This window comes from Tasmannia lanceolata, unplaced genomic scaffold (assembly GCF_043159265.1).
Source record: "Tasmannia lanceolata isolate RefF3 unplaced genomic scaffold, GAP_Taslan_0.1 ptg000007l, whole genome shotgun sequence".
NCBI classification, from domain to species: Eukaryota; Viridiplantae; Streptophyta; class Magnoliopsida; order Canellales; family Winteraceae; genus Tasmannia; species Tasmannia lanceolata.
This window is the reverse complement of record NW_027518684.1, coordinates 15944282-15968004: the sequence shown is the minus strand read 5'-3', so window position 1 is coordinate 15968004 and position 23723 is coordinate 15944282. Positions and strand designations below refer to the sequence as shown.

General features: G+C 38.4%; 1 long non-coding RNA gene across 1 annotated transcript; it reads left to right on the top strand.

Annotated features, from left to right (window-relative positions):
• The first annotated feature begins 16953 nt into the window (after nucleotides 1-16953).
• On the top strand, nucleotides 16954-23535 carry LOC143881049 (uncharacterized). The gene is made up of 4 exons (XR_013251838.1): nucleotides 16954-17039; nucleotides 18019-18147; nucleotides 20600-20767; nucleotides 22958-23535. It is a non-coding gene; the product is annotated as an uncharacterized LOC143881049 (long non-coding RNA).
• The last annotated feature ends 188 nt before the right edge of the window (nucleotides 23536-23723 follow it).

Here is a 23723-nt window from a genome sequence, read left to right as displayed (position 1 = left end):
AAATTCCAGTGAATTGTAGATTTTAGGACACCCTATATGCCCTAACTAAATGCAAGTTAGCCTTAAGCTAATGCAGGTGGTTCCTACAACCTACGTGTAACTAGGCTGTATGCCCTAAGGAAAACAATAGGATTGCTAACGTATCCAAGACCTAGTCATCAGTCGGCGATGTGAATCGCCAACTAACCGGACGGAGGCACTCCTAGCTAGGACAAACCCCTAACTCTAAAACAAACACAAACAAGCACACAACAAAAGACAAACTCCTAACTCTAAAACAAAACAAACAAGCACACAACAAATAAAAGACAAACTCCTAACTCTAAAACTCTCTATCTAGGACAAACTCCTAACTCTAGAGGAAGATCTTGTTGAAAACAAGGTTTTGAAGAAAACGGGTTAAAGCATTTATTTACAAAGTTTGGCTGGACCTAGGATAAGAATCCCAAGCTGCACTACGTACCTCGTGGAAGAGGATCAAGCCAACGTAGTTCGAAACGAACTCTCAAACTACTCTTCTAAAATAAACACTCACACTTCAGATTTTTTAAGGTTTTTTATATTTTCAAATGTTTTTGATATTTTTAAAGTTTTCAAATGTTTTTGAGTTTTAAATTTCTAATGTTTTTGGATTTTAAAGCTTTTCCAATGCTCTAAACCTTTAAATGTTTTCAATCTTAAAGGGGACACGCAAGTAATACCATAAACTAAGGCAAAGCCTTAAAGCAAAAAGGGGAAACCCCAAACAAGCAACAAAGGTCTCAAAGAGACGATCCACAACAAGAAACTGGCGTCTCAAAGAGACAAACCACAACAAGAAAGATAGTGCCCCAAGAACAAAGAAAACAATCTAAGATCCTAAGCAGGGAAGGCTCTATATGACTGAGTTAGTCTCTAATGGAAAAACTCCTAACTAATAACACTAGGGAGGAAGTACAAATGAGTCAAAGACTCTAATAACACTACAAAGGATGAATGAGTCAAAGACTCTCTAATCAGGGCTGACTCCTATGCGAATGGACTATCGAATAAGGAGAAGCTCACAAGTAAAAAGGAATAAAAGACCCTGTGCATAGTTGGCAAAGGTGAAACACCCAGCCGGGCCGGACAGCTACCTAGCCCTAGGGTGCAACAAATGTGCAACCCAATACCCATAAGGGTAGGGGTATGCTGCCAAGCCGAGTAAGGTGTTCTCCCAAAACCAAACGACGCACAAAGAGGAGGTTTAGCAAGAGAATGAGACTGGGCAAGTCTCCTATATACAAAGGAGGGGTATGCTACTTGGACTGAGCAAGTCCCTTAAGGATGGGCTTGGGCTAGCGCCTTCATCGCCCTCGCAATGAGAGGGGATTCTAGTATCTAAAGAAAATTAACAGAAATCTATAAGACTGTGTTAGTCTATCAAAGAGAGAAGAAAAGGCTACCAGATAATCTCAAATTTTCAATCAATTATTATAAAAACAAAACAAATATCCGCAAAGTATGATTTACAACTAAAGAGTGCACAATCTGTAAGAATATCAACCATAAAATGGTAAACAACATTAATTAGTCCAGACCAGCCGCTGGATAGCCTAATAAAGCAAGAAACAACATTAAACACTTCTATGCCCAACCACAAGTACCAGTGCCCCAATATGGGGGTGAAATCAGATGATGCTAAAGTAATCATCTGATATCACAAATACACAGGATAATATTTCTAAGCCCGCCTTGAGATCAGACAGTACTCATGTCGATAATATCGAATAGAGTAGTCATCTGATCTCCTTCTTTCCTAAAACAATTTATTTAAATAAAATTAAACAAATATGATAAGCTTCAAGATAATCTCACCTGAACAGTTCATTCATTATTGTCTTCAGAACCTAACTCAAAACTTGACATAAAAGAAGAATCTTAAACTTTCAACAAATTATACAAATGCATGCAATGATATTTCTGATTTTCAAATGTTTTTGATATGCTTTTTATATTTTTGATGATTAAAAATGCGCTAACACCCTTTCAGCTAAAGGGGATCCGATAGAAGAGCCTCCTTACCCACCATATCGCGGTAGAGTAATTCAGAGGGAAACGGGATCCCTAAAGCCTAAGGGGAAAGAAAACAAATGAGGGAACTAAAGTTCCGATATGAGAAAGCCATCTCAAAGAGACGAAAACGAAACTGACCTTCGAGGGAAGACCCTAAACAAACGAGAGATGAAAAGCTTCTAACCCTAAGGGTAGACTTCTAAACAAAAGAGACAGACAAAAACCCTATAATAAGAACTACTGAACAACCAGTCACTAAGGAAGGGTCATAACTAGTTAAATACTCTGAGACAAGGAAATCCCTTAACCTGCGAAAACTCTAAGGCAAGAAGGGAAGAGGCTGGCTCAAGAAACGTTCCATCGTTGCCAAACTCGACAAAGTGTTCCCAAAATCGAGAGAATCCTGAAACTCAAAAGGATCCCGAGGAACGCGCAAAGAATGATTTCGAAAGTGAAGGAGCTCCTAAACCCTATAAGAAGAGATGATCTCGAAAAAGGGGAAACCTCTAAGCCTTGTAGAAAATGATGAGATAGGAAAATGGACACGAAAGGCAAAGGGGTGGCTCAAGAAACATTCTGTCATCGCCTAATCATAAGAAGAAGATTCCAACAAACCGAAGGAGATATCAAATGCCGATAATTAATCCAAACCGGATGAGAAATCTCAGATGAAAACGAACATTGCCATGCTTAGCTTACTAAACCTAAAAACCTGGTTCTACATTCAAACTCATTTGCCATTTTCCATATATAGGGGTCGGACGGCTAATATAAGACAAACAAATGATTTAACTCCACATGCACTCAACCATGTAATCACATAATCAACCTCCCTTTGAAACACTTTCACAAGATAATGCAACTCATAAGAATTGTGAGTCATATTATTCAACGTGGCGACTTCACTGGAGACTCATATAATTGAATGATCAAAACACAGTAGACACCCATGTACCTGATATCCCAAAAGTGCAAGCACCCATCACTAAATGACCAAACCCCAATGGATTCACCTTATTCGATAACCAAATCGAGAAAGGGGCAAACCCAACCCATTTGTTGATCAACGCAAAGTTAACCCTATATCATACAAATCAGGGATTGAATTGTGGGTTTGACTGTGGCTAAACAGGGGGTGAAATGTGCTAAAAACAAGGGCTGAAATACTGCTTACAAACAAGGCTGCACTGTGCTTAAAACAGGGGCTGACATGTGCTAAAAATAGGGCTGCACTGTGCTTAAAACAGGGGCTGCAATGTGCTAAAACAGGGGCTGAACTGTGCTTAAAAAGAAAGGCTGAAATGTGTTAAAACAAGAGGTGGAATGTGCTTGAAAACAGGGCTGAACTGTGCTTAAAAAGAAAGGCTGAAATGTGTTAAAAACAAGAGGTGGAATGTGCTTGAAAACAGGGGCTGAACTGTGCAACCAATAGTGTAAAATGTGTGGTAGTTGCCATGAACAAGAGAGGAGAGGGCTGTGAGTATCAAAATGAAGTGAGCCAATTGATTTGAAATTTTAATCACAACCAGGTAACACAAATATTTCAACTGAACAAGGGAAATATTAAAAGCCATTACAAATTCCAACTATAGAGGGAAACTAATTTAAAATAAAGAAGGACAACCAACCCAATGTAATCACTCGAACCCTTTTTTTTTTTACTTGGTCATCCACTGGTAATGTAAGGAAAAGACTATACATTTGTTATGAAAGAATTGACTCAAGCAAGACCAAGGAACGAACATGTCACTTTCCTAATGGTGCTTTTCCAATCACTTCTCAGGCATATTCTATCGAACTATTACTCAATCATCCCTTCATTACTCATGAACTATGGAATTCCCTTAAGCACTTTAGAAAACTCAATCAAACATCCGGTTAATTATCAACAGATGTCACATGAAAAGAATGATTTTCTAACTAGCTTTAAGGCGGAAACAAGTTAGGCTGATGTAGCTGATGTGATTACAATGGGAACGGTTAAGTTGTTATCATTATCCTAACAGATTGATATGAGCATTACTCCGCTTTTAATGACAACACTCATCAAGAACGGCAATATCTACACCTCCTCCCAAAAGACCCTCAAAATGATAATGAAATTCATATATTTAAGGAATTGACATATGCATTTCTTGGTACAGTCAACAAAACAAAAGGGAAAAATGGTTGCCTATGACTGTTTCAATAGAACGAAATTATCATCACCTTACCTCCACACATGCGGTGAATTTTCTTATCTCTAATGCTCATTAGCCAAGTGAAGAAAGAAAGAACAGTCTAACATAGTGCAAGTGTAGGTGAAAAAAATGTGAATGCATGACTGTGATAAAAGAAAAATTCAGAGATGGACTTCTCACATCCAAATGCCTTAAAACCTCATAGCTATTCATTCAACCAAGAACATCAATTCAGACGAGCTACTTTGAAATCGACAACAAGTAATGAAATCGCCATATCCAATCTCCTTCAGTTCGATGACTCTGTTTATATTTTCTATATAATCACAAGAAACCTCCGTTGCACCAAAAAGCTCAGCGGGATTGAAATTTTCTTCTTCCCACTATCTTATTTCAGAAGCGGAAAATGAAACAGTACAGGAAAAAATTGAAATCAATCGAATTAAAGATAAAGATATTAAATGCGGGGATTAAGTGAAGCTAAAGGGAAACATCAAATAAATTAAATCCCACTCTGTTACAAAGAATAATTAAAGAAGAAAAGAAAAGGAGGAGAATCATACCTTGCCAATGAAAGGTTAACTTCTGATTTTGATAGCCAAAATTATTCAATGTCCTTCCCTTTGCAAAGCTATTGATAGAATTAAAAAAAAAATGACCGCATTCCACGGCGGCGAGCTTGCCGGAGTTTGGGTGTAGAAGATGGAGGTGGAAATGGAAATTAAGGTTTCAGGGATGGGGTAAAAGAGGTTTTGGAGGTAATAATGGCTGAAATAAATGGAAAAGGGGGTGAAAATGGTGGGTTTGGTGGTATGGTAGTTCAAGGTGTGGCCGGATTCAGGTGATGGCCACCGGAGAAGATGATCGGAAAATGGGTCGAAAATGGGAAGAGGGTTTTGTAATGAGGTTTGAAATGGGTTTTAAGGGTGTAAAAAAAAAGTGGAGATGAGAGTTAGTGGCAGATTTGGGTAGGGTAGATGGTGGAGGTCGAAATGGGTTTTGGGGTGAAGAAATGGGTGGAAATGAGATGGGTTTGGGTGGAAATGAGATGGGTTTGGGTGGAATAAAATGGGCAAAAATGGAGGTGTTGGGGGCTTGCGAATTGTAGAGAAGGGGGTTTTCGGTTTGAAATAGAGGAGATGGGTTTTGGAGGGATCCGTGAGGGTGGAAAAATGAAATGGGTTTGGGCTGAGAAAGAGATGGTGATGGTGGGTTTGGATTTTGGGAGGTGGAGGTGGTGGCGGCTCCGATGGCTTCACCGGATTCCGGCAAGCCCCCCGGAGAAGGTGGGTGGTGGCTGGGAGAAGAAGAAAAAGAAGAAGAGGAAAAAATAAAAATGGTGGCGTGGCCTCGGAAAAGGAGGAGGTGGCTGTTAATGGAGGGTTCGGCCGGATTGAATGGCAATCGATCGGATTCCGGCAAGATTGCCGGAATCAATGGATTTACAGAAAAGAGGTGGGGATGGGCTCGATGGTGGTTGAGATGGGTTTGATGGGGTTAGCTGGTGGTGGGGAAGAAGAAGGGGGTTTCGGATTTCCGATTGGGGGTGGAGGTAAAAGCTCGAACGGTCGGAGAAGATGGAGGTGGGTGAAAATGGGTTTTGGGTAAGAAACGGTGGAAAGGGAGATTGAGATGGGTTTGGTGAAAAATCGATTGGAGGTTGTAGATGGGTTTAAGGTGGAAATGAGATGGGTTTTAGAGAGATGGTGGTGGCTGTGAGGACCTTGCCGGATTCCGGCAAACCCACCGGAGAAGATGGGGTGGCGGATTGGAAGAAAAGAAGAAGAAGAAGAAGAAGAAGAAGAAAAGAAGAAGAAAATGGGTGGTGGTGCTGACCAGTGGTGGGGATGAGACTCGCCGGAGAAGGGAGAAGAGAGAAATGGCCGACTCTCTCTCTCTCTCTCTGTTTCTCTGTAATTTTTTTACGAAAATCTCCTCTTTTCTTTCACTGCTTCGATGGCTTTTTCTTTTTATACAAAGGAAAAATATATATTTAAACCCACCCCCTTTCTACCTGGACAGCCACCTCTAGTGTATTTTTAATACCCTTTAACCAGCAGGGGGTGGCTAGAGCGAGAAAAGTAGAAATGATATTGCTCAAAGCCCTGCTGTTCCCTGGGCAGCCCCCACTCATGTATTTTGGTATTCTTCTATACAGGGCTAGTGGTCCAGGTAGGAAACAGGGGGGGATAAATCTTTGCAAAATATCTTTTCTCTTTTGATCTCAACCCTCCAAATCACCTTTATGGATGGAGGGTTGGGATCGAGGGCTTTTTAACAACCTAACAACCTAGGAAGCTTCCAAGGAAGCTTCCTAAGATGCTCTCTCAACTAATCCTAACCCTTAACCCCCCCTTAAACTGGATTAGGGTCTAATGATTACTTGCAAAAGAAGAAAGGAATCTTTCTTATTTACAGAAATGCCCAGCTCCTGGATAATGCACCCCTCGATTATGTAATACATTAATCTGTGCACCCACACATCCTCCTGGACAGCCTGCAATGACTAATTTGAACTGGTTTTTCGGATTCCAGCACAACCCCTTTTCTGGCTAAATCGCCACATTTCTGAACTTGCCCCACGACACTGCCTTAGCTCGTTTGCTAGGCAAACGAGCTCGGATCGCGATGAAATTTTACAGGGACCTTGGTGGGACCCTAAGCTAACCTAGGGCACAATTTGGGACCTTAGAACACTGGTTTATTAGGACAATTGTTTAAAACAAAACATGAAAGGGTTCGGTCAAAATGGGGTGTCTACAGATATCTGCTTTGAGAATTCATCACTGCAGAGCATCCACCCACAGAAGTTAGAAATTTTCCAGATTCTGTCCCACGCCAATTTCTAACACTTAAAAATGCTATCCATAGAGTTCACACACTCCTACACACACACGCACATGCCGCTACCTTGTAATCAATTGCACACAGACACAAACATAATTTTCATAACCCATGAAATCCATTTACAAAATTCAAATCTAAATCAGAGCTAAAAGAAATATGAGCGGAATATTGAGCTAACGAGGGCTAATTCATGGACTGCACTGTGGAAGATCTGGGCCAGATTCAGGGGCTGAATTTAAATGTTAAACATGGCAGCGACACGGACAGAATCTATGCTAAAGCAAAGGGCAGGATTGGGTGCAAATCTGAGGCAGCAACATAGACATCATCTATGCTAAAACAGGGGCAAGATTGGGTGCAAACCTGGGGCAGCAACATGGACAACATCTATGCTAAAACAAGGGCAAGATTGGGAGCCAACTTGGGGCAGCAACATGGACAGCATCTATGCTAAAACAGGGGCAAGATTGGGTGCAAACCTGGGGCAGCAACATGGACAGCATCTGTGCAGAAAATGAGCTAAACCTGTGCTGAAAACAAGGGATGAAATGTGATAAAACAGGGCTGAACTATGCTTAAAGAGAAAGGCTGAAATGTGCTAACACAGGGGGCTGAACTCAAGGACCAAATCTCATCATCATACCACCCTACTTTGTTGAGGTTATACCACGATCAAAACTTGAACGGGCTAATTGGGGAAATGACAATAACACCACTAAGCTCTTGGAATTAACATCAATATATTCTGTGTTATGATATGCTAATAAGATGATGCTTCAAGCTCACCCGATCTTTTAATATTCAAAAGAAAATCGACATATTCCAAATAGCCAAGTGTTATACAATTTGAACCATTTCTATCTAATTCATAGGATGCATCAGCTACAAAACAGCAGCTACACATTGTAGGATATCACATTCACTTATACAAAGTATACACAAATCTCACAAGCTGAAACAAATGTCCGTAAAAATTGCCACACAAGGTACTAGCAACTAATCACAATATCAACCCAAAACAAACAGTTGCAAGTAGTGATGTGATCTCTATCCTAAAGCCAACTCAAGTAGCCAACAATAACAACTCAAGCTGAAATGTAATGCTCAATACCGTCTCATGCCGGAGTCAAAGCCAAATACCATGGCCCTCAAACATTGACACACTCAATACTAGCAGCCAATGGCAATCATACAAGCATCCACAAGTTGAAAATAATCTCCTCTAAAACCTGCTCAAAGCAACCTGCAAATAAGCTTCCCAGATCCACAGGGTTAAAAAGCCTCGTAGGCTTGCTCTGATACCATTTTGATATAGCATTGTCATGAGAAAATTGGGTTTTCTAATTGTCACACATTGAACAAAGTGACCGGACCTTCTCCAGGCACCCTTGTGTTATGGCTTGAACCTATCTAGATATCGAGTTCACTAAGCAATCACTATGCACAAACAATCAGTTCAAACAATGTCTAATTGTGCTTTGAGCCAACAAGCAAGAGGACAGCTCTAGAGGTTATCTTCTAGTTACTGTGGGTGATTATGACTTCTTCTAACTTGAAATTTAAATGAATATATTCCCTCCAGGTCCAAGGGTCATGAATTGACAATTTCAATGCATAATTTTGAGTTGCTTGTAAAGTATGTGCCACCCCTTACAGATGGCATTATTCAACTGGAGTTTGGCCTTCAAGTAGACATTTCCACAAACACCTACAGGGCATAATTCTTTCCTTTTTCTGTAGGGATGTCGTAACTACTGGATATGCTTATTTACAACTTTGGATTCTCAATGGAAATTGGAAAATAGCCTATTGAACCTTCAGTTCAATTATCAAGGCAAATCAATTACTAATTTGGATACTAAGAAGAGAAATATTAACCAATTTCAATCTGTCCATACAGGAACATCAAAATGACAACGGAGAGGTAATTCTTCTTCAGTCTTGGACTATGCTTTCATCCAATTCAGATCCTCTTTTCTTCATGAAATCCAGCACATATAACATATATATATATATATATATATATATATATATATATATATATATATATATATATATAAAATTATCCAAAGAGATTTAGAGAAACAAAAACCTTGTATAATCCTCTAAAAAAAACTATAATCAATCTACAAACTATTTTCACACATAAATTCTGAAAAACTTCACATTCATCCAATATTTTGGAGAAACCTCTGAGATAATTGCATGGGAATGGAATCCAAAGTCGTAAAAGAGAGACTACGAGAGAAAAATAAATAAATTTAAAGAACATCCACAACATCATGTGAATAACACATCATCTAAAGGATCTACATAATAGCCATAAGATCATATCATTTGAAGGAAATTTCTTCTTCAAATGACAACGATTTCATCACAAATTCAAATCTAGTATTTTCATAAGAATTAAAAACTCAGATCAAAGTAGAATAATACCTTTTCTCTTTAGATATTCCAACATGGCACGATCCAATTTACCGTTTCTTCTCTAAGCTTTAACGCCAAATCCGCAACGATGACAATGAACAAATAGCGGAAAATGATCGGATCTTAGCCCAGATCTGATCGGAGAAGAAAATGAAACTAAAATCAGAAACAAGGATTTGATCTCTGAGAATAAACCAGATCTTAAAGGTAAACTTATTTAAAGATGTATTGGAAATGATGAGTGCGATTGAATGGAGAATCGACTAAATTTGCAGTAAGAATAGCCAGATCTCTGAAAGAGATGAGAAGATAAAGGAGAAATATCAGCATTATAGCAAATTCGAAAAGAAAAAGAGAGAAAATGTGCCGATCGGAGCTTAAGTTCTGGCCAGTAGATCTGCCGGAGAAGACCATCGGAGGTAAGGAAAAAGTAAAATCTCTCTCTCTCTCTCTCTCTCTCTCTCTCTCTCTCTTTCAGCGAAAATGAGATCTCTTCCTCTTAATTGAATGAATGCTAATTCCTCTACAACTTCAGATCCGATTGGAGAAGAAGATCTGAAAGGGGAAAAATGAAAAATACTATTTCTATCAAAACTTACAGAGATTTAAGGTGATAGAATGATCGGAACATGGCCGGAGGATGATCGGAGCTAGATCGGAGGAGGAAGACAAATTTGGGGTTTCAGATCTGATTTTCTCTCTTCTCTCATTCTCCCTCTCTCTGCTTCTCTCTCTCACAACTTAAAAAGAGGGTGAAAAAGAGGGTGGATTTCCGACAACGATCGGAGAAAATGATCGGCGAGGAAAGAAAGGGAAAGAAAAAAATCAAATCTCGCTCTCTGCTCTCACTCTCTCTTTTCTCTGGATTTTTTTAGACGATAATGAATAGTTCCCTCTCTGATTTTTCATTTTTTTTATATATCAAAGTAACAGTGTTGATATCCGCACATCTACTTGATGAGGCGCGCGGAAAAGGATGAGGCGCGCCCGCCACTTTTGTCCTATTCGGCCCGGGCGCGCCCATCGCAGGATAATTCACCCCCCTTCTCACTCGGACATTCCCTTCCACAGATAATTCACCCCCCTTTATGCACTTCTACTACGCCTCCTTCTCGGTTCGTCCTATTTGCCAAATCAAGTTGGATTTTGCCGAAACTTTACGGGGACCTCGGTGGGACCATAAACTGCTTCAGAGTTCAATTTGGGAACCCAACTCACCGATTTGACGAGGCTTGGTACAAGCAACTCGAACCTGGGTCCGGTCAAAATGGGGTGTCTACAATACCTTGGAGCATCCTTTTCACATGACATTGCCAAGGTTCAATGCCAACTACTACCTCAAAAACTACCAAGGAGACAATGGGAGGACAGGAGTCTTACAAGAACTAGCAAAATTGGATTTCAACATCGTTTAGTCGTTGCACCAAGGAGAGCTTAGAGCCATTCTAAAGTAAGCAATTCTGTTTCCAATTGAATTTTACTTCAGACTAATATCAGACTTTCTAACTTAATGACTTCTCCTTCCAAATTCAAGTGGTGGAAAGACCTGGGTTTGTCGAAGGAATTATGTTTTGTTAGAGACCAACCAGTGAAATGGTTCTTGTGGCCCATGGCAATGCTCTCACACCCTCAATTCTCAAAGTACAGAGTTGACCTCACAAAACCCATATCGCTCGTTTACATAATTGATGACATTTTTTATGTTTATGGGACACTTGATGAACTAATCCTCTTCACAGAAGCAGTTAATAGGTGTGTATACAGGTTCTATTAACAAAATTTGTAGATGTAGTTACTTGTACTTGTCAATAGGTTATGCATAATGTAATGGTTGTGTATCCAAACAAGTTGTGGATGTGGATATATTTATGTGGTTGTTTGTATTCAAATGTAAACAGGTGTACACCAGATTAACACATGTGTTGTAGTGTAAATGTACCGAAATTTAGGGAGAATTAAACAATCAGTGATTTAAAAAAAAAAAAAAAAACCAAGATTCACCGATGGTCATGTGAACGTCGCTGTATAGTGACGGACTCACATTTAGCGACGGTTATGACCATCGGTAATATTAACAACGGTTACTAAATCGTCGGAGATTCAAATCATAAATCCACCCTTATGGTTCTATCACCGACGGTCGTGGCCGTCGGTAATTATACCGACGGTCAATAAAACATTGGTGAATGGTTAATCTACACCGACACTTTATAAACCGTCGGTGTAGTTGCCATTTCCGGCATTAGGAAAAAACAATTTGCGACGTTAATAAACGTCGGTAGAAATATATACACCGACGTTTGTTAGAAAGCGTCGGTAAACACCTTTAGGCACGGTTGAATTGGCAACAGTCCATGAAACTGCGGTGCATCATATACCGATATTTTTTGGTATATACACCGACGGTCACGACCGTCGGTGAAACTCATTTTTCTTGTAGTGAATGGGGAATTGACTCATCACTTGAAACATACAAAACCTATGGTCATGGATCAAATCCCATAGTAGCACATATGAAGTGTGTTGAAAAGAAGAAGGAAGAAACGAAAACAACCATTCTCAAATGTACGTTCACGAATCACTTATCTTTGAGCTTGTTCAAAACCTAAAGGAAATCGACCCTTGAAAATCCCATCTCAGCCCCATTAAAATTAAACCACCCCTCTTCTCCCCAAAACTTCTATTCTTAGTCATCCTTTTGCCACCCGAAAGACACTTTTATACGGTCTAGTAAACCTTCCCAACCTCCATATTCTACATTCCGTTTAAACAACTAAGAACTTCAGCCAACCCCAAACCATCTTCCATCACATCTTTAACCGATTAACTGATTAACCACCTCACTCCTTACGTTAAACCAACCCCAAGAATACTTACACCTTTGTTAATTGAAACCTATCCAAATTCCTTCGCATTTTTAATTAACTGAATTCAATTCTTGATATCTTTAACCTCCTAACAACTTTTCTTGATTCTTTTAAGAACCTTCTTATTAGTTTACCCATAGGATTCCCTACACAACATCTTCCCTTTAATTACATTAGTTTCACCCCATTTTCTCCTTTTATAGCCCTTTCCCCATCCCTTTTCCTTTTCTCACATAACTTTTCCTTCCCTATTCCTTATTTTTTCCCATTTCCCTTTCTTTCTCTCAAGAAATTAAAACTTCTGCCACGAGATTGTGCATTAGGTATCAGAGCTTCTGTTACTATGCTACCCTGTGCCAATTGGTATCAACGCTTCCACATCAATACACTACTATGAATTAGTAAAATTAATTGAAAATTTATGCATATTTTATGCATGGTTTTACGATGCACAGAAACAATTTAATGTAGAAAACTTCCATAAAATCGATCACTAAAAGTATTGTTCGATTACATTGTGATCTATGATTAATTGGATCTAGTCTTGGCTGTTCATTAGGTTGATTGCCGATAACAATAGGGGTGTTAATGGACCTAAACAGTCAAATGGATGCTATGATTCGAACTTGGACGGACAGTGGCACATTAGTGCCATTTGTAGTCACATTATGATCCTCATCATAGGATCCCAAATGTTTTTTGATTAGATTTAGAAAACTCCATAAAATCCGTTGGATAGTTCCATATCCGATTAGATGATGCGGATTTGCAAAAGTACCATCATTATTTTTGACATCAACTATTTTTTCGAAGGGTTCTTTTGTAAAAATAAACCTTATAGTATACAAATACACCCTTAACATCAAGTCTCCCTCACTGTCTCTCTTCTTTTCCATCTTCCCTCCTCTTCTCTCGTTCCCATTTTCTAACTCCTCACAGAGCTTGCCGCTCGTTGAAAATACCTTGAAATAATGTATTTAAAAGCTTTGTATTGCTTCTAGGCATATTGCATCATTTAAAAGGACATTTAGATTATTTTGAAATGGTGTATAAGTAATTTCAACCATGGTTTGACTAAAATATTTTTCTGTCTAAATGAGTAAATTCCTAGAACTATATCTTTAGGGAAATGATTTCAGCACAACTATATTTTGATACATGCACTCACACTCATGTATCTTTTCTTTTAGCATTTAATTGTCACATAAGTGCATCTGGGGAACCGTAAAAACCCTTTTACATCTCTTTAAATACTAAAAGACAAGAAACATGAGCATCTTGTATCAAAACATGTTGGTGTTGAAATCATTTCCCTATTTTTAAATAGGCACATTTTTAAAATGAGTTGATGAGATTGCCTTAGGATATTGAAGAGGGAACAGCTTATCGTTATTGTTATACACTCCCTTTGGATTTCTACGAAATTGCCGGTCATGAGTGAACAAAATGAGGTATTTGTAGATGATCTTATTTGGCAGTATGTGAAACAACCGAATGTTGAAGCAAATAGACGATAAAATGTTGGCACCTAACAAACAACTAGAGTCTAGAATTCAGATTTTTCCAAATACCTAGAGACCCTTAAAACTTTACCCAGCCATAAAACTATGTAGGGATTTGTGGATGATGTCTATAGATTTCGTTCTCTCGGGGATTCCTGAGCCTAGAAGGATTTTACCTTCACTGCACTATTTAATTACCTTAATTAATGTAATTAAATATACTATATGTTTCAAATACTTTAGATAACTAAAAGAGATTGTTTAAATACCTTGAAAGTGTAAATTTTTCTATAAATATTAAATACCATATACGAAAATCTATATACTACGAGGAACTATAACATCATGCGATTTAAATGCATGCAGCTGAAAAATTAAAAAAGGAAAAGGAAGAGTGGCTCTAGGCCGATGCATATGACTCATGTATATAACCAGATTCATTGATACGATGGACAATCATGAGCCCTGCCATTTCAGATGGTCTGATGGCCTCGCCTGGTTCAATGACCATCGAACCAATGTAGGTGTCTACAACAAAAAAGCTAAACTCACACAATGGTTGGATAATGCTAGAACCTTGACCAATATGTTATCCTCAGGGGCCCTCCAAGAAACGTTAATGCCATGTCCGTTTGAGATTATGCCAACCGATTGTGAGTCCAAAACCAATAATATGAGTCCAATTATTGGTTTTGGACTCACAATGGGTTGGCATAATCTCAAACGAACAGGGCCTAAACTATTAATTTATGTAGGTATTGACATTTCGGATGGGGCATTTGTGTGGCATGGAGCTAAGACCATGTACGTTAACTCATAGAGATCAAACATTTTCTATGTAGACCCAAGGTTAGATTATTTTGGCCCACAAAAATATTAGTAGAGAACCATACGTTTTCTGCATGAATCATGTTAGTGCATAGGGCGTGCTCACTCTACGGTGGCATGGGTAGACAGATTACATGTAATTATAAAACTAAAAAAGTTATTAAAAAATCCTACACAGAAAACTCACTTTTACACACCTTCCTAAAAGATAGTTATTGGGCCCTAATTGGCTGAACTTATGCTTGCAGTTTGGATAAATGGATTTGACCACGTGAAGGAGGTAGAAATGGTCCACGGGCACAGCACGGCCCGTTTGCCACCTTGACATTGAGTCTAAATAGGAAATCAAACTTGCCCCTTAGAACGTAGGGCAAGAAAGATTCTCCGTCTCTCTAACATAGCAACGTCACCAAAGAGAAAGTGTTATAAAGGGAAGGTCCATTTGAAGAATAACTACTTCTGCATAAAATCAGGGGGCCATTATAGAAACCAGTTCCCTTGAGGAAACTTGGTCCTTATCTCCAAAGGAAATCGCTCAGTAAGGAAAGACTCCTATTAAAGGATCTCCATGCTCAAAGATATGTATCTTCTAGTCACTAGCAAGAATTACTCTTCAGTTCTCCAACTGCTTGGTTTTATCCTGTTTGTGCCAATTTCTGACTTGAGCATCGAAGTGGTCTCCTAGAGTCACAACTCTGAGTTTCTGTGAGCCCAGATCCATTACAAATTGGAGCTCTACCAGCCATTGATCGTGGAACCAGATTTCGACATCATCAGATTGACGCCAACCATGGGACTCTTCAAGTTCTAGGATGAAGAATCCTGCAAACCCTCAACCAAGCAACATCATCAGAAGGAGCTGTGTCAATCTTGGCTCCAATTCAAGTTAAGTTCCTCCGACGAGGGAAAACCAACTTCCACAGGTGGAAGAATCTCCGGTGTCCACCACACAGTCGCTGGCAGGGCGTACGATGTTCATGAATTTGTCTCGGCAAGTGACTGATATAGCAGGTATACTCCAAGTTCTTATTCGTAGCATACCTCCTTTGCCAGTCGTCCCGGCTATTTTACTTCATGGGTCTCTAATGCCTGTGCCATCCTCGTTGAGCAAGATCAGGAGGACGAATCACCCTTGGGAAGGAACCCGAGGAGTATAAGACCGAGGAACACCACGCCAACGGCTTCTGTAACAAGCATGGTACAGAACCAGGTACCACGGTTAACCCTGTAGTTTGGAACCAAGCTACAGCAGATCTAGCACTCCCTAACCCTGTAGTTCTGAACCAACCTAGAGTTGTCACGGTGACCATACCGACACCATACTGTCATCCCGTTACCAGCCCGTGAGGCTTGGAAACTCTACCTATAAAAGGGAAACCCCCACTTCAACTTATGCTTGCAGTTCGGATGAATGGATCTGATCATGTGCATGAGGTAGAAAAGGTGAGTGACTGTTTTTTAAGAATGATTCTTTTTTTTTTTATGCGTAAGCTGGGGTTTAACGGGGACCCCTACCGCTATAAGAATGATTCTTTATAGCGTTGCCCTTGTGTTGCTCCCCACTTTTGTTTCAAACAAAAACTACAAGTTTGGATAAATGATCGACATTCAAATGACCTCATTTGGGTGATTCTAGGCTTTAGATCCATCAAGCCCCATCAAGCATCATCTGGATTCGGCTAAGAAAATCTAAACCATTAATTTTTATGATCCCGTATTCTATGCATGAGACCGAGACCTTGTGGGTTGGCTCATGATGTCCTACAAGATTAGCCGTATTGGCGTCACATTTGCCTCATTTACATTATCAATTCCCTTAATACGATTGACAATAACCATCGGACTGGCGAAATTTTGTTGAAAACATCTAAATTAGAGACTATCCTAGACCGGTGATCTATCAAGCCTCGTTTAGGGTTTTGACAAGAAATTCTAAACATTGACTTGTATAGCCCTTTATGTTTCCTATATGCTAGCATATCCCCTTGTAGGACCCACAAATTGCCTATATTCGTCATTCCTTGAATACATTCGAATCCAAGTGATATGACAGAATATTGTCCATTGAGTTTTCAATCGCATTCACACCCTATAGTCGTCCCTTTTTTCATCACCGGGCACCCTCGTGTCGTGTAAAATAGCAATTATATATGGATATGTGTGACAGAGAGGGGGCTGGACCAGGGAAGAAATGGGGATAAATATATTAACATACCGACTTCTAACATCTATTTATACGCAAAACTACGAGTTCATTTTTGGCGATTAGGGTTTTGGATTTCCAAGGATGGGAAACCCTAGTTTCGTAGGTATGTGGAAGAAGAGGTGTAGAAGAGAAGAAAAAGGGCGAGCAGGTTCGTTTAGCAAAACCCTCTTCGTAGTTTGTTAATTTCCTCATTTTCTTCTTATCGCTGTTTCTCATCCAGTTTTTTATATTGGGGTTTCATGTTATATCTCTTTTTCTCTCCTCTCTGTGTGTATAAAACCCTAATCAGTGTATATGGATGTTATGAAACTTTGCAAACCCTGTTTTGTATTCGAAACCCTATGTCTCAAATAGTAAGAGAGACCAGATATAAGAGAGGGAGGAGAAAGCGGAAGGTTATCTTTGTTTCCGCATACATCTCTATGTTACTTTCTCGATTTGTGGTTTATGTTTGTGTGTGTGTGACAGAGAGGTTCTCTTTGTTTCCGCATGCATCTCTATGTTTCTTTCTCCATTTATCGTTTTTTTGTGTGTGTGTGTGTGAGAGAGAGAGAGAGAGAGGATATCCTTGTCTCGACATACCTCTGTATGAGTTTCTTTCGTTTTCTGGTTTAGGTCAGTAACCTATGCAATATGGTCTATTCTTTTTTTCTTTTCTTTTTTTATTTTTATCATTTATCTCTCTCGTCTCTCGTGTCGTGCTCTATAATAATTTTCTATTTTATCTGGATTGTTATTTTCACTAGAGAAATTATATGATGCCCAACCCTCAAAATGTAAAGGGCAGAAGGAGACAAAACCTGCTGCATTGGTTTTTGAACCAAGGAAAAGTAAAAAAACGGTGCTTTCCCTGGGATTAAAAATCAAGGGAGAGAGGGTTTGTCTCTATCCGCCCTTTATTTTGACGGTCGGGCATCATATAATTTCTCTTTTCACTAGGCTATTCTTTTTTCATTGATGTATGTGGAGTATCTATTCTGTCGTTGCTTCTTCATACCCCTCTTTCGCATTGTGTATTATGTCGATTTTTTTGTTCTACTTAGTTTTTTTGGAAGATTAATGTTTTTAGAACAATTTAAATGATGAAGCTCATAAGATTGTGATGTTTTTGATGTTGTAACAAACAGGTACACAAGGTTGTAGGCCAGCAAAGTCATGTATGCCAAGAGTGAAAATGAAGCAGGTGCAATTGCTCTATCAATGGAATAGGTGCAATTGCTCCGTGAATGGAACAGGTGATATAGGAAAAAATAAAGGTAAATTCCTCAATAAGATGGTAATGTTACATTTAATAAACTCTACTTTGCAATTATTCCGTGGGCTTTGACTTTTAAATATTTTTTGACACATGCTTAAATAATTGAAGTTGTTGACACAAATTGGCTATCTATGGTGTATGGGCACATCTGTAATATATACTAAGCAGCTAACTTTCCATGTATCATTCATTTTTTCGAAGAAAAGTTTTTCTCTTGAAATTCGGTAGAAGTATTTAATTAGTTGGTATTTGAATTCAACTTCGTTGAATAAATGGTCAGTTAGGTATGAGAAAATCTCGCCCCTTAGTGGTGTTTTTAAATTTCTCCTGTGGCTGGGTTAATACTACTTTTAGGTCCCTCTCCCATTTATTTTACTAATAATTTCTCTTACCATTACTAATTGCAGTATTTATTGGGAAGAATATATATATTTTTAAATTATTTTCCTAAAAAGTCAGTTACTGCTAATTGCGCTTTTCTCTACTAATTTATCTTTCCCCTAATTATAGGATTTATTGGCTCACTAATTTTACTTGACATTAATTTTGGGATTTATTGTGAGACGTCCTTACCTTACCTTACCTTACCTTCCATGCTTTTTGGCATTTTGACGCTATCAAATTGTCACCTTCAAAATCGTACTATTCCACTTTTTTTCCCCCCTCCCAACAAGAGCAAAACATTTCTAATGATCTAAAAACCCAAATCTTAGAAGATGTAAAGCCACTGAGAAAAAGGTTGGACAAACTTCAAAAGCTTAAGTTTGAGTTTTAGGTTGGCACGCTTCTTTTGTTGTTATTTTTTATATTCCTGTCTATAGGGTTGCACTCTTCTTTTGTTGTGATTTTTTATATTCCTGTCTATAATCTAGAGACATCTCTCTCTCTCTCTCTCTCTCTCTCTTGAATGGATCATCTAGAGAGAGATCTCTATTTCTCCTTCCAAAAGAGAAGGTGTTTTGCTTCTTCTTCTTTTTTAATTCTTTTTTGACAGATAGGAAATGGAAAATTTTAGGGTGTGTTTTTTCGAATAAAAATGAAATGGTGGGTTAAGCCTATGATTTAGCCGACACTTTGAATTTATTGCTGACTCAAGTGTCCTGCCGTGACCGACACGATACACGTGCCCACAAGTGTCGATACTCCTTTGGACACTTTTAAATGCACTGTTAGGAGTGTTCTTAATGTGCTCATATGTCGACACGCTTTTGTTCCGTCTCTAGCGTGACATTCTATTTTATTATTGGATTTTGTGTTTACCTTCATTTATAATTAACTCTTTGTTTTTAATGGTATCATTTATAATTAACTCTTTTTCTTTTACCATTCTAAAAATAAACTAAAATTAACTCTTCTTTTGACTAATATTTGTTATATCCCTCCCCTAAACCTAAAACCCTAAACAAATTCTTATTCTAATACTATATTCATTGTATCATATTCGCCTCCCTTTCTTGTTGTATATTGAAGACGGAAGAGAACTAGATTACATTGATAAATGCATTGTTATTTGATTAATGCTAAAATTTATTAGTTTATTAAATGAATATCATATTTATATTGTTATAAATTATGATAGTAATCAATAGTTTTATGCATATGTACATGTCACCATTTCTAGATTTTTTAATGTTGCCATATCAGACAACTCGTATCCGTGTCAAAACCTGACACACGAATCCGTATTGACAAGTCATGATTATATATACTTTCTATTTTTCCCATGTGCCCGTTTCTAAATTTTGGGGGTTTGTTGTGTGTCTGACACTCCGTGTCAGTGTCGACATGCAACACTTGTGTCCGTGTCCACAAATCATACGGTTAAGCACTTAGGTTTTCAATGGGAGTAGATGATTAACAGAGAGGGGGAGAGAGAGATGGGAGGTCTCTTTTTAAGTGTTTATGGTCGTAAGCATCAATCTTCACACCACTTTCTACAAGGTTTGTTCTAATCTCAGCCGATTATGCCTAGTTTCTCACCACCATCTTTTACTTCATTGAAGACGATGCAAATCCCACTAGTTTCTTGAAACATCCAAAAATCTTGATTTCTTGTTAACCAGTTCTTGATTTAAGAATTACATCCACCATCTTTGTAACCCACCTTTCCCTTTCTTTAACCTCTCACCTTTCTTGATTTTCTTCACCACCCAAATACGACTACACAAATTACTCTTTGATACCCAAAACAATCTTCTTGAAACTACCTTAACCTTCTAGTTTTTCCTAAACCAACTCGAGAGCCAATTCAAGAAATCTAAGAAAATTAACATCCACATTCCATTCAATAAAGATTTCCATTACTTTCAATTAGTTGAATCATTTTCCAACAATTCCAACAATCATTTTCAACTTTTGCATCACAATCATTTATTTTTATTTTAAAATAAAATCTCTTTTTATATTTCTAGTTAACAAGGCAATTAATTTGGTGGCCACCACATGTGTAGGAAATCCTTTCAGTCGCTCGAGGCTCGAGATTAGAGATAAAGTCTAGTCAAGAAAAGAGAAGCAAGACGTCGTTGCCTGATTCTCATCAAAATCTAGAGATGAAACTGGAAAATGTTATATCGCTTTATAGCTGAGCATTCAAGTGTTACAATCAGTTCACTCGTATGGTATGAAACTTCTCTCCAAGCTATAGTATTTTCTAACTTTTTTCAAGGTAGGGTTTTGAAATATGGCAACTCTAAAACCCTGTTTTGTATTTCGTTCCCATTTTAAAACCATGTGCAGCCTAAGCAACACTTCGATTATTGTCAGATGATAGTTGAAAAGGCAAAGTAAAGGGGATCTTTAGGAGTTTGTTTTAGGCACACATTTATGGGGATCCACTCAGGTCCTAATCAGATGTGATCTTAATTAGAGAATTCCTCTAATTATCCTTGATGTTTGAGTCCAAGTCTATTCTGATGACTGTGTCAAAATGTCCAGTATCCAAAACCAAAATAACACTATTGTACTTCCACTAAAAAATTTACACAATGTTTGTTACTGCCTAATGCCAAGCATAAAAATTTGCGTATTTGTTATGAAATAACTATGACCCCCTTGTGATTTAAGGATTTTGGTCCAAAAGTTCCTATTTTGTATTTTCTTTCAAAGAGAGACTAAAGGAGCATATTGTTTATGAAGTCAGTGTTTTGAAAGGTCTTACTGTTTCTGCGCTTGAGTGCATATCTCTGCTCGAGTGCAGAAACAGGGTGGACCCACATTTTTTTTTTTTTTTTTTGGGGGGGGGGGGGGGGGCGCAAAGCATTCATTTGATGGGCCCTATGATAGATAGGGTGTCTACAAAAAATCACCTCCATTGGATCATCCTAACCCGTCCATTTGTGGAGGGAAAAAATGGGCAGATTTGTGGACAAACAATATTTGTCCATTCTTCCCTCCACAAATGGACGCCCTAGGATGATCCAATAGAGCTGATTTTTGGTACACACCATATCTATGACAGGGCCCATCATATGAATGCTTTGATTCCCCCCCCAAAAATGTGGGTCCACCCCAGTTTTCTGCACTTTAGCGCAGATAAGCTTTCTGCTCGAGTGCAGAAACTGTTTTCTGATTTTGAAAAGTAATTTCCACAGCGTCCTTAGAGTCAACTTTTGTAAAGTATCTTTGCTCTTATTTTTGAAATGAAAATATTACCCTTATGTTAAAAACTCAAACTTGCTTTTCTAATCATTTTGAACTTACAAGTTACGTCCCGACTTTCTTCCTTCTAAGAACCTCAAACAATACACTGACAGTAGAGAAGAGAACTGTTGTTGTTTCTTATAATTGTTTCTTTTTGGCGGAATAAACAAAATGCGCTGCCCTTTTTCTTATTGTTGTGGTTGGTGGTGAGAGATCAGATAGAGGAAAGGCAGTACGATTTTTTGTATTCAAAATCTTGAAAAGGAAAAGGGTAGTTTCTTTGTCCCTATTATTGTGTTGTTTTTTTATTCAAGCCAAAGGTGAGAATGTCTGCTATTCGGGAAACTCAGCCTTGTTAAGTTTTTGTGACATATGAAGCTAGGGATTTGCTACTGACGTTTGAAGAAGGCATTTCACGGATTGGCTGTTCCAGGAGAAGAGCAGCCACATAGTCTTATTGTTCAACAGATTTTGTCTTATTCTTTTAATTCATCTGATGTGGCTGCCCTCATGCAACCACCGGTTTGCAAAATGCCCTTACGATGGTCCCTAGCAAATCCCATGAAACTATATATTGTTTGCAGTCTTTAACCTTCTAATATTCTATGGAGAGTACTGTCTTCTATGTATGAAACTAGGGATTTGCTAGCGCCATTGCAGAAGGCATTTCACGGATGGTCTGTTGCATCTGACAGCAGCCATCCAGGCTCTGCATCTGACAGATTTTGTGTTCATTCATTAGGTGGCTGCTGTAAGATGCAACAGACCATCTGCAAAATGCCTTTTGCGATGGATGCTAGCAAATCCCATGAAACTATAGATTGTTATTTTGTTTTTGACTAGTTTGCCTTCTGGAACACACTGAGCATCATATGCATAGTGCACGTTTCGATTTGTTGGGCTATGCTAGGTGACTCGAGCACAATTGATATTGTCAATATATAAGAAAAGATTCAATCATTTCTTTTTGGCATCTTTTCGGTAGGTTCACATATTGCATATTGGATACAAAAGTAACCTAAGAGGGGTACTTGAGCATTAAAGCGTGAAATCTTAGTTTGATCAAGCAAAAAGCCCGAGCATGTGGAGAATCATTTTTTACCGCCTTTCTTAAATCTAACGTAAAACCGTGGAGACTTATGGAGATGTTGAATTTTGTGGACTTGCAGGAATTGACGAGGGTTCAAGCTTCAGAGTCTCAGTTAAATGCGTAATGTGAGATCAAGTTCAGGTAATGTGAGATCAAGTTCAGTTGAATCTTTGCCGCTTGTCAAAATCAGAGCCGACAATAAAAGAGAAGTGAGAATAGAGTAAGGTGCAATACTATCTCCACTAGCTAAGAAGGGATTGCCACACATAGTAACCATACAAGCGGTCTTTTGAGCCTTCATTGCCGCTTGTCAAAATCAGAGCTGACAATAAAAGAGAAGGGGCGACACATGTCAAAATCAGAGCCCACAATAAAAGAGAAGGGGCGACACATGTCAAAAAGGGCCACGGGTCAAAATCTAAGCCGACAATAAAAGAGAAGGGTGAGAATTGTGATTCGTGATTTTAGAGTGAAGATGAGCCTTTTTGGATTACTTGCCTTTTTTGGATTACTTTTTATAAAAAGGGGCTAATGATATTGGCACTACCATGTTTTAATAATTTCACATTTTTTATTGGCTTTAAGGCTTCTTTTTTTTATAACTATAATAATTTTTTTACCCCTGTTTAAATAATGAAACGAAATGAGTTACTGCAATTATCTCTGCCAATATCATTTGCTGACATGAAAGATTGTTAATTTGTTTTTGTTTTTTCATACAATACGTGCTTATAAAGAACCCAGTTTATGCAGTTTATATTGTACATGCAAACAGTAAATTGTTGATTTTCTGGAATAACGAGGGTGTATGCATCTTCTCATCTCCAATTTGGAAATGCTCGGAT